This window comes from Phascolarctos cinereus, unplaced genomic scaffold (genome assembly GCF_003287225.1).
Source record: "Phascolarctos cinereus isolate Bilbo 61053 unplaced genomic scaffold, phaCin_HiC Scaffold_5;HRSCAF=322, whole genome shotgun sequence".
NCBI classification, from domain to species: Eukaryota; Metazoa; Chordata; class Mammalia; order Diprotodontia; family Phascolarctidae; genus Phascolarctos; species Phascolarctos cinereus.
In genome coordinates this window covers 379,125,466-379,137,521 of record NW_027555958.1, presented here as the reverse complement: position 1 = coordinate 379,137,521, position 12,056 = coordinate 379,125,466, and positions in this window count along the sequence as shown.

The following is a 12,056-nucleotide window of genomic DNA, read 5'->3' as shown; positions in this document are numbered from 1 at the left end:
TGCCTAAGATGATGGTAAGGCCTTTAGCTACTGCACAGCACCTTAGAGGAAGCAGGTAAAAACTTGGTTGTTCTGGCCACTCCTATACCCAAATCTCATATCTCTTTCTCCAAATCCAAGGGGCTTCAATGGGACTTGAAAAGTGCTCCTCCCCAGCTGAGCGGTAAGTAATGAGGATTCTCCAGATTCCACTTCTGAAGAATGTTGGGCCACAGCTTTGAGCCACTGTTCTTTCTCCCTATTAAATCTCATCCCTTTCTCTTGTGATTCTTTGCAATTTTTAGGTGTTCTCTCGTGACCTGGCACTAATGTGTCCCTGTATACACACCCTTTTCCTAGCCTCTTTTAGTAAGCCCTGCTCCTGGGGCAGAGACTCCACCCAGTCTCACATCTGTTTCTGAGATATCAAAATGGAAAACTAAACCAGGATCTTTGGATGAATATATTCTTCAGCCAGTATGGTAAAAGGTCCCCCAAAATCAAAGCGCTTTCAGCCTTCAGGAACCAGCTTGTCCTTTGGCAGTTTAATTAGTTAAGTAGGAAAGCCAGCCTGGGTAAGAACTGTGGCCAGGAGTCAAAGCTTCCCTCGCTAAGCCCTTAAGCCCCATCCCAGAAGCTACTGCATTTAGCAGCTATTTGTGGGCCTGGCTGAAATCTAGCTCTTGGCAGCCAAACTGCACGTGGTTTCCTCACCCAGATATCATTGCTCAAGGTTTTTAGACAGGCCTTGTTTTGTTGTCATTTTTTACCATGTATACCCCCTCCCAAGCAATCCACTGCAAAGCCAGAGAAACCTTACTAGATATCATTGCTGAATATATACCTATTACCTTCATCCTTGTGTCTTTAGGTCAATGTTTCCATCCCCTGATTTACTGCAAGAGGGAAGGCCACCATGTCCTTTTTGTGCAAAACATGTTTAGATCCTATTATAAATAAAAATGTCACCATCTCTTTCTGTGGAGTCTTTGGTGTCCAGTTGTGTCAGGCGTGAGCCAGAAAACATGCGTTTTCTGAGTCATGCTTGAGATGGTAGTTAGGTCAAGTTTGTAGAAGGGAAAGGCTTTGGACTGACCAATGAAATTCTTTTAGGTCTTGCTCCTGGCTTGACCCAATGTTCTGTTTCTTCTCTGAGACTGTCTCCCATCCCTCATTTCTCAAGCTGAGAGGGCAGAATTATTGTAGAGGTACTATATATCTGGAGAGGGGTGGGGACCTCTCCATCTTTTTTCTCTGAGAAGTCAAAAGGCCTGAACCAGGGGTGGGGAGCCTGAGGCCTCAAGGCTGCGTGTGGCCACCCCTGAGAACCATGCCTGTGAGCCCCCGATCTCTAGATGTTTCAGAAATCTGTGACCCTTCTTTCTTTGGGAATTATCCTTGTTACTCTCTTTTCCCCTAAATACTGTTTCACCTCTGTGGTGTATTCTCTGTGTGTCCCCCATCCTATATCTTCTGATAACATTGCCTGGGAAAAGGGGGTAGGGGACATTTCCTATGTTTTCTGACTCAGCTAGGGTTGTGCCCACTGGAACTCTGATGGAGTGTGCTTGGCTCAGGGTAGGGTTTTTGGTGTTTTTTTTTTCTTTTGGCTTTATTTTCTAATTTGAGGTAATATTAAAGAAGGTGATAAGTAACCTCTCAGGCCTCTGAGCCCCTCTTAGGGATTGGCTAAGCCAGATAAGGGGAGAGGAGTGAGCTAAATCACAGACTATGTTAAGTCCCTATCCTCTCAGATCAAGATTAAGGGCTATAGGTTTAAACTCCATCCTGCTCCAAGGCTCTTGCTTCTTAGAATCAGCCCAGCTGGTAAGGAATAAATTTCTAGGTCACATCTGCAAATAGGGTCCAATAGCAAAGTTGTATTTAATTCAGACATTAAATGCTTACTGTGTTTTACATATCTTATATCTGGGGATACAAGTATCACTCAGTGAGCATTTAGTCAGTGCCTACTGTGTATCAGAAACAGTGCTAAGCATTGAAGATTCAAATGCAAAGAATGAAATAAATCCGAAAACTTATACATTTTTAGCCCCAAGGAGATCAATTCTAACGAAAAGGAGGGATAGGAAATGTTTGTAAGTATGACACAAAGTAGACTGTGCAGCAAAGTACTACAAGAAATTTGAGGAGTTCCGGCCTCAGACACTTGACACTCACTGGCTGTGTGACCCTGGGCAAGTCACTTAACCCCGATTGCCTCACCAAAAAAGCAAAAACAGAAACAAAAGATATTTGAGGAGTGAGAAAACATTCTTACTAGGTTGGTTCAGAATGGACTTTGTAAAGGAGCTGCCATCTGAGCTGAGTCTTGGAGGAAATGAAGGACTTACATGATGAGCCAGTCACGCCTGGTGTAGGCACTCAGAGCCTGATGGTCAAGTCAACAACTCAATTTAATGAAAACATATCCAACAAGCCCCAGGCAAAAACAATCTTTGTTGTTCAGTCACGGATCATGCTGTCGGTAAGGCTGTCTTGGCAAAGATACTGAAGTGGTTTGCCATTTCCTGCTCCAGTGAATTAAGACTGGCAGGTGTCTGAGGCCAGATTTGAACTCAGGTCTTCCTGATTCTGGGCCCAGCACTCTATCCACTGAGCCATCTAGCTGCCTCCAAAAAACAGACTAATAAAGTAAAAAGCCACCAGCAAGAATATTAAAAGGAGTTGGTAAGGAAGTTCCCTGACTATTAGGCACTCACAGCCTTTGAATATCCTCCTTGCCCAAAGAACCCAAGGCAGTATCCCATAGATATATGCCTGGATGCAAAATTAACTCAAATGGCCCTCATACTGCTTCACAGGGTCCTGGCTTACAGCACAAATGGGCAGTGGTATGGGAGTATGAGGTTAACCCAAGGCTCTCCAGTTCCACTAGTGTCGTGGCCCATGACAGATGAAAATTGGGGTGAAAGAGAGTCTCCTCCAGTCACAGAGGACAGTATGAGAAAAGACACAGAGAGGAGGAGGAGGAGAATGTAATCAGAAAGGATCTTCACCCGACCCAGACTGGAACCAGGTGGTGATCTCCTCACTGGCTTGTCAGAAGCCAGTATTTGCTAAGTGCCCTAATTGAGCAGGGAACTACAAGGAAGTCAATGAAAAAACATTTATTATTACATTGACTTATAGTAGGTAAATATTCAGTAGAAAGTCCTTGCCCTCAAAAAACTCACAGTCTAATGAGGGATACACTATGCAAACAACTATGTGTAAACAACATCTATACACTATAAACTGGGAATATACAATATAAACAGAGGAAGTCAGGCCCTCCTAAAGCTTATAAAAAAACACCAAAACTGAATACAACCCATACATAAACCACATATATGCAGTTAAGCAATTTTGCCAAAAAAAAAAACCTTGAAAGCAAAGTAGATTGAGATGGATATCAGTAAATGTAAACATCCAATAAAATTCGGGTGGAGTCAAAACACAGGGGTGGATCCAGGATGTGGGGGAGCCCAAAATTTATCATAGCCATCTCAGATATTTCTGGAGAATTGCTGAGGTCAAGGTTATATTCTGAGTTCAAATAATCTCTAGTCACATAAAGTTAAGTTCAAGCAATGTTAATAAATGATGAATAATAATCCATATCAGTATCAGGAAATTATCTGAGACACAAAGAATCTGGGAATTGACTCACGCAAGATCACACACTTAGTAAGTATAAGAGGTTGACTTTGAACTGTCTTCCTGCCGTGTAGTAGGCACATAATGAATATTTATTCTCTTCTTCCCTGATATGTGCCTTCCTGACTGAAAGTCTAGCAGTCTATCCACTACACTGCATTGTCTCCCAAAACATGGTGTACACAGTAGGTACTTAATAAGTACAATAATAAGTATTTAAGTGAGCACCCATACGTATAACTTGCATAGGTTTATAGTCAATTTTTCTAAGTTGGTATGTGTAACCATACCCATGACAAATATTTGTTATTATAATTGAGTAGCTGTTTTAGAGATATCAGCCATTGAGTATGTGTTCTAGACGTATCTCAGGAAGTGATGGTGCCAATTTATTCATGACAACTGAAAAGAGAAGCATGGGAGTTAGAGGAAAAACAAATCCAGTAATTTGTGGTTCCCAAATAAAAAGAGAAAGAAGCACATGGGGGGAGGACATATACATGTATTAAGCACCTACTCGATGACAGGTGCTTTACAAATATCTCATTTGAACTCAGGTCTTCCTGACTCCAGGCTCAGTGCTGCATCCTCCTGTGTCATATAGCTGCCTCTGAAAAGAGGAAGCAAAGGATTATAGGATCTTGGCATTTCATGTTAGAAGGGATACTGGAGATTATCTAATGCTAAAGATAGAGTCTTTTTAGTTAATTATTAGCTGCTCTTCCTTCCAGTGCTCTCTCTTCTATCATTTTTCCAGGAAATTATGTGATCATAGCAAATCACTTCACTACTCAGAATCTCAGTTTCTTCCCCTTTAAAATGAAGGGGTTGAATCTTAGGCCCAGAGAAAGAGAAAGAAACCTACTTCTGACCTCATGGTAGAAAAAACTTTGAGGCACAGAGGTTAAGATGGAGGTGGGGATGGAGATGCTCACTGTCACACAGTTGCTTTAGCAATTGGGTTTTGCTCCAGTTTTCATTTCTTTTTTTTTTTTTATTTTATTCTGAACTTAAGACATAAAATATTTCCATAGCATGGTAGAATAGAAAAAAAAAGAGAGATTGCGCATGAAGTTGCAAATCTATTATGTACAACTTGCTATTCTTTTAAAATATATAATAAAGATGTATAACTTTCTTTTTTTTCCTTTTTTTCTTCCTTCCCTCAACTCTGCCCTAGAGATGGCTACGACTAGACACAAATATGTATATAAATATAGACATAAATATGTATTTAAAACCATCCTATACATACTGGTATTAATCAGTTCTTTCACTAGATGCAGATGGCATCTTCCTTCATAGGTCCTTTGTAATTAATTTGGATATTTATAATAGCTAAAATTACTTAGTCACTCAAAGTTGTTCTTAAAACAACATTGCTCATACTGTATACAAGTTTCTCTTGGTTCTCCTCATTTAATTCTCCATTATTTTGTTCAAGTCTATCCACATTTTTCTAAAATCATCAAGCTAATCATTTCTTATAGCACATTAGTATTCCATCACAATCACATACCACAACTTGTTCAGCCATTCCCCAAGTGAGGGGCATCCCTGCAATTTCCAGCTCTTTGCCACCACAAAAGGAGCTACTATAAATATTTTAGAATGTATAGGTTCTTTTCCTTTTCCTCTCATCATCTTTGGAAACTTAGTAGTGGTATTGCTGGGTCAAAGAATATAGGCAACTTGATAATTCTTTGGGCATAATTCCAGATTGCTTTCCAAAATGATTGGATCATTACAGTTCTACTAACAGTGAATTAGTGTCCCAATTTTTCCACATCCCCTCCAACATTTGTTGTTTTCCCCTTTAATCATTTTAGCCAATCGGATAAGTGTAAAATGATATCTCAAGGTTGTTTTAATTTGCATTTCTCTAATCAATAATGATTTAGAGCATTTTTATATGGTCATAAACTATTTTGATTTCTTCATTGGAAAACTGTCTGTTCATACATGTCCTTTGACCATTTATCAATTGCAGAATAACTCATATTCTTATAGATTTAACATATTTGAAATATGAGACCTTTATATGAGAAACTGTCTATAAAATTTTCCCCCAATTTTCTACTTTCCTTCTGTTCTTGGCTACATTTGTTTTATTTGTTAAAAAAAAAACAACAAAACCTTTTTAATGTAATGTAATCAAAATTTTCCATTTTACACCTCACATTGCTCTCTATCTCACATTTATTCATAAACTGTTTGCCTATCCATAAGTCTAATAGGTAATATAGTCTATGTTCTTCAGATTTTCTTGTACTACCTCTTTTTATATCTAGGTCATATATCCATGTTGACCTTATCTTGGTAAATGGCATAAGAAGTTTTCATTTCTATAGGAAGGATTCAGTGTGGGAGCATAGGGGTGGGAGTGGTCTATTACGAAGTAATTTTAACATTGAAAAAAAAGGCAAAGATTATTTGCTGGAAAAAATGAAGGTGTTGGACTAGATGATCTCTAGGGCTCTCCTGTTCCATAGACCATAAGGAGACAAGTGGAACAGCTCTTTTTCAAAGTGGCGTCTTTGTTGGGATATACCCAGTGTTGGCTCTCCCTCTGACCACTAGTGATGAGGAGGAAGCTGTCTCTTCTCATTCCTTAAGACCAATAAAATAGGGAGAATCTTCCTGACTGTGTCACCAATCCTCTGTGGCACAGCTGAATCTTGCCATGTCCCCTTCCTCTGACTCTAACACACACACACACACACACACACACACACACAGTCAGATACCAAGAAACCAACCAGGATCCTCTGCTGTGGTACACACCTTTAACAAGGGGCCAAAGCACAAGTGACTCATTGGAAAGAGCCAGGCCCATCTCCACATATGCTCATTAGGAACATCCTTGCAGTTTCATCCCCATGTAGAGTTCATGAGAAGGGTTCTAATCCCACTTTCCAATGCATTGAGAAGAAACTCTTTTGTGTGTATGTATGTTTATAGTCACACATATGTACACATATACATACAAAGAAAAAAGAGAGGGGGGATGAGAGAGAGACAAAGAGAGGGAGAGGGAAAGGGAGAGGGAGAGGGAGGGGTAGAGGAAGACAGAGCAGAGGGAAAGAGGGACAGGGAGAGGGAGAAGAAGAATATGCTGCCAGGAGATCTTTGAGATCTCCAGAAGTCAAAGGAAGTATTTGCCAGCATTGAAACCTGGGGGAAGACATTTTTAGAGGCCAGAGAACAAAGGGTATTCTCAACCATGAAACCAGGACAAAATCTTTTCATAACCATGACTCACAGTGCCTAGTGTGAAAGAAATGACTAAGAGATTTTTTTTTACTTCTCCTAGAAGCCTAGAAGAAAAATTCATCTGGATGGGAGGGGTCCAGAGGAGGACAAAAAGGAAGTACTTGCGGCAGTCCTGGAACTCCTACACTGGAGCCAAGGGTTAAAGAAGCAAACTCAGGAAGGGCTGAGCTAAGGATAGCTTTGCAGAACCAAATCATAGGATTTTAAGCTATAACAGACCTTAGAAGGAGGATATACAATTCTGAAACTTAGAGATGTCTGACCACAGAGATCTTTCTGAACTTTGTAATGTTGTGCTTTTTGCTATTTTTATGCCATATATGTTTTTGTGTGATTCTTAGTAGCAAAGCACCTAAAAGAAAGACTCCATGTTATTTTCAGAGAACAGGGTAAGGAAAAAAATCCTCACAAGCAAAGCTGTGGGTAATCTGGTACCTAATACAGTGTCTGAAACATAGTAAGTGCTTAATAAATATTTATTGACTGACTAGTCAAGGATGATGATAAAAAGAGTAGCGCATTTAAATGGCACTTTAAGGTTTACCAAATACTTTCTTTGCTATGTTAAAAAAAAATAGCATTAGTGACTCCATTTTGCCTTTCTCCACCATTTTGTGAAGCTAAGTTTCAGTTACTTGAAAATCACCTAATTTTGGAGAATTCACAAGATTACTCCTCCTCCCAAAGGTCACCTACTTAAGGAATGTCACAAAACTACCCCCTCTGCCTCTCACCTTAGTGTCTCCCCGGTACCCTCCACCAGTGAGAAACTAGATGTCTCAATCCCTTTAAGTGTGTGTGTGATGCATTGTGCGGTTGCTGGGAACCCTGAAATGTCAGGGTATAAGGCAGCATACACCTGGAATGAATTCACACACTCAAACTTTCTTTCAGTCAAAGGGCAGTTTATTGAAACACCAATAGAAACAGGCAGGGTCCCTGGTGAACGTGCAACTTAATAGGAGCGAGACTGATGCTTATATACAAAAAGGACAGTGAAAGGATCTGGATGGGATTCTGGGCCACTGAAATATATGGGAAAATTCAGGGACTGAGCTGCTTTCAAAGACATGGTCTTTTCCTTTTAGGGGTCCAGGTACCATCATCCCATCATGTGTGTGTGTGTCCTTGGGCTACAGAAAGCCTTGGTCCCAATCAGTTTCTGCAACTGCACGCCATGCTAAATAAATCATTTGTCTGGATGATGCTCCATTTCCATATTTCACTGTAGCATCTTACATAGAGGTTAGAGTTCTAATACACTTTACCAGTCATCTCTTTTAACCCACACATTTTATAGCTGAGGAAAGTGAGGCACATTAGACTTGAAATAATTTGCCCAAGGGCATGCAGGTGACCAGGATATTTCCTCCCCTGCCTGACCTGGCCTCTCCAGTTTCAGAGAGGCAAAGTAATAGCTCTCAGAAACCAAAAAGAAGCTCCAATAAACAAAGTTCTAGTACTTAGCAGTGGAAGGAAAAAATGAGTCAGAAGGTGGAGTCACAGTAAAATCAACATGCGTTAAACACCCTCTGTATGTAAAGCCCTGTAAACCAGGCACTCTTTAAACTTCCTGTAATTGGAGTTTATAGCTCAGCTACGGGTCATTATCCTGGAGAGTTCCACAGCCACATGAGTATGAGGCTATCCATAGTGGTTCTGTCAGTGTGCACTCAAGGCCAGCTGTGCCACTGCTCACATGTCTATAGATCTTAAAGCACTTGGCAATATGAGAATTGTTATTATCTTCACCTCACAGATGAGGGTGTTAGGGACCAGAGGGGTTTAGAGACCTTGACCTAGGTTATACAACCAGCAATTGTTAGAGCTAGAGCCCAGGTCTCCTGGCTCTGAACTCTTCCATTTACATTCACTGGAGAAAGTAGCACCCCCAGAATGTGTAAAAGTAAATATAGCTGCACATAAATGAACTTGGCTGGTTCATCATTAGGGTGCCTCCTAAGTCCTACAATCCCTGTTGAAGGGAGGAGGAGGGGAATGACTGAGGTTGTTGTTTTTGTTTGTGCTTCATTCTAGAAGAGGACCATGACATCATGGAGGTGATGCCTTGACATGCAAGTGAATTGGATTAAGTTAGAGAGGGCTGTGCAAAGTCACCAGCCTTACTTTCTCCTGCAGAGCCACCTGGGTCCAGCAGCCAGATACATGTCAGGACGCCTTGGAGATGGCCCAGACGTGGTGGAAGACCTTGAAAGTCTTTAGCAGGTCTCAGTTTGATTGAGGCAATGCCCATTCAGTGATTAAGGCTAGGTTAAAAAAAAATGAGGCAAAGAATGGCCTCTTTAACTTAGTCCAGAAAAAAAAAATCAATCTGGGAGGGGAAGACTCTCAAGGTTTCTGGACAAAACAAAAACGATTCCTATTTATGGCTCTGTATGGGGAGTGAATTCATTCCAGGTTTACATTCACTCAAAGTCTATGGGGCCCAAATAATGATCAAGTGGGGCTTGGACTGGGACCTATTATTGGCCAATCAGTGAGAGCTGGAGTGATTTGGGCTTAAGGCATGGTCCTTAAGGAAGAAATCTAGCCCGTAAACCCCAACTGACTAAGGTATATAGAGGGAAAATAACAGTGGGAGGAAGAAGAGAGGAGGAGGAAGAGGAGGAGAGAAGAGGGAGCTATTAGCCTAAGGAAGAGCATCTTGTAATATACATAGTGCAATGGAAAAAGCCCTGAATTTGGAGTCAGGGTTCTAGCCTGGTTTCGTCATGAATAAAATAAATGTGTTAAACTAGACAATCTCAAAGCTCCTTTCCAGCCCTAAATCCTATGATTATGTTCAATAATCCTCTGCCTTCCAGAAAAAAGTGATTTTCCCCATTGTCATGAATAAGAATTTTCACACCATTGTTTCTACTAACAGTAGTCTTTTTGGATAGGGATGGGGAGGTGAGAGAGAGAAGGAAAATATGCCCATAAAGGGATGGCCCAATAAACATCCTTTTGCAATAAAGTAGTTAATACATTATAACCAAACCACCCTTATCATAAAGTTGCAAAACCCCTGGGATGCAGGTTGGCTGACTGATTACCCAATTACAATATGGTTCCTTTGGGTCAAAGTGCTTCCTGCAACATCATCCTGCCAAAAATGTAATTTTTGTAGAGGCAATTAATGATGTCAAATGTGGTCTGTCTGTATTGGAGGAGGAAGAAGTGAAAGAAGAGGAGGGGATGGACAAAGAGTCTCCGGAGCCTGACTGCTAGAATCTCAGCATCTGTCCACCCTGCTTTGGGGATGTTATACCACTTTAGTTTTGAAGTGTGTGGGAGGAGAGGAAGGGGGTGGAAACCAACTATTTATTAATTGCTAACATTTATATAGCCCTTTTCTTTATTATTAGTTTATATATTACACATATACACATATTTAAAGTTTGCAAGGCACTTGACTTACATTTCCTCAGTTGATCCTTGCAACTTCTGTGAGGTAGGTAATCCTAACCCCATTTTACAGATGAAAAACTGAGGCTCAGAAAAGCCATATAACTTGCTCAGGGTCACACAGTTAGGAAGTGTCACAAGGGGAAGTCAAACTAGGTCTTTCTGACCCCAACTCCAGTCTATCTATGATACCATACTCCCTCTTATCTACTTACTATCTGCAAACAGAAGGACCTGGACGATAAGAAAATGAATACCTCATGACGCCTACAATCTAGTTGAGGATGACACAAGAGACAGTGGGGTATGTGCACATGTGAGAGAACAAAAAAAAAAGTTATAATCAGAGTTCCTAAGGACGAAAAATAATTAGGAGGGAGAATATGACTATTGGTCAGATTAGTATGGAGAGCGCAGGCAAGTAGGAGGTAGAAGACACAGTGGTAGGAGGGGCAATCTTCTGAAAGATTCGCACGCGCACACACAGATACCCCACCCCCCAGGAAAGCCTTAAAAAACAACCCCACAACAGACATACTTCTTAAGTGAGGAGGATGCAGCGCAGTGAATGTTCTTTCAATGTTCTATTTTCAAGCCTACTCCCATGTCCCCTTCTCCTTCATTGTACCCTCTCTCAAGAAGTCTCTCTCTTGCTTCATCAAGTCTCCTCCCACCTGCTGCAACAACCCAGGTGCTTTGGGGGCTTTCCCTTGTGAGGTGCTAGAACTCCAGATAAGAGACAGGTCAGAGGAAGAAGCCAACCAAAGGACAGGCTATGACCCAGAACTGGTCTGTTGGGTGAATGGAATTCCTGCCAGTTTCAAAGTTCACCTTCCTTTTCTGCTTCCTACTGGGTAAGATGGCTCTGTATGGGGAGTAAGAAAATGGATGGGGTGGCTAGAATCAAGCATGTGGATGTTATTGTCAAAATGGGACAGTGGGGGAGTTAAAAGGGATTTATGGAACTGAAATAGGCCGCAGAATAATTCCATATGGAAGGGGGGATATGTAATAATTGAGGGCTGAATTTATAAATGGAAGATTTAATTGAATGCCCACAGTGAAGGACCACCACAACATGGTGAGTGAACCATTGTATCCTGTTTGCATTCATTTCTCTGGGAAGGGAAAGGAGTCTTGGGGAATGGGTGAACAGAAGCCATCAGGGTCTTGTTCTAGGTAGCAAAATATCCCTTCTCCCTGAAGATGGTGAAATTTAGTATCAGTTCACAGTATCTCCACGTCCACCTCCCTGCTCTACCCAAGGACTTTTTCCAATAAGGAAGAAGGGATTATGGAGTGAAGTGGATCTAAACAAACATATGAGATGCATTTAGAGCTTTTTCTTAGAAGTCTTCAGAGTCTGGGGGTGCTCTTCTAAGGAAACAGGATGTCAAATAAGAATTAAGGACTGGGATATTGGGGACTCTGTGGATGAGAAAACTCCCTCTAAACAATGACAGGCAACAATTTCTCTGCAACTTAGAGCCTTAGTGCCCAATGGTCACACAAGCCAGGATGTGATAGATAGGTCTTTCTGGCTTCGAGGCCAGCTCCCTATCCACTATACCACACTGCCTATGGTTGGCACATAAAAAACAACTGCTGGGGGAGAACATAGGGGACAGAGCAAGGAGGTTTTAAGTTGGTTTAAGAAGAGGAAGGAAAGAGGCAGAGGCAAAAGTGATTATGTTAGTCAAGAGATGCAGCAAGTGACCTTGGGTCACTACCTTGAG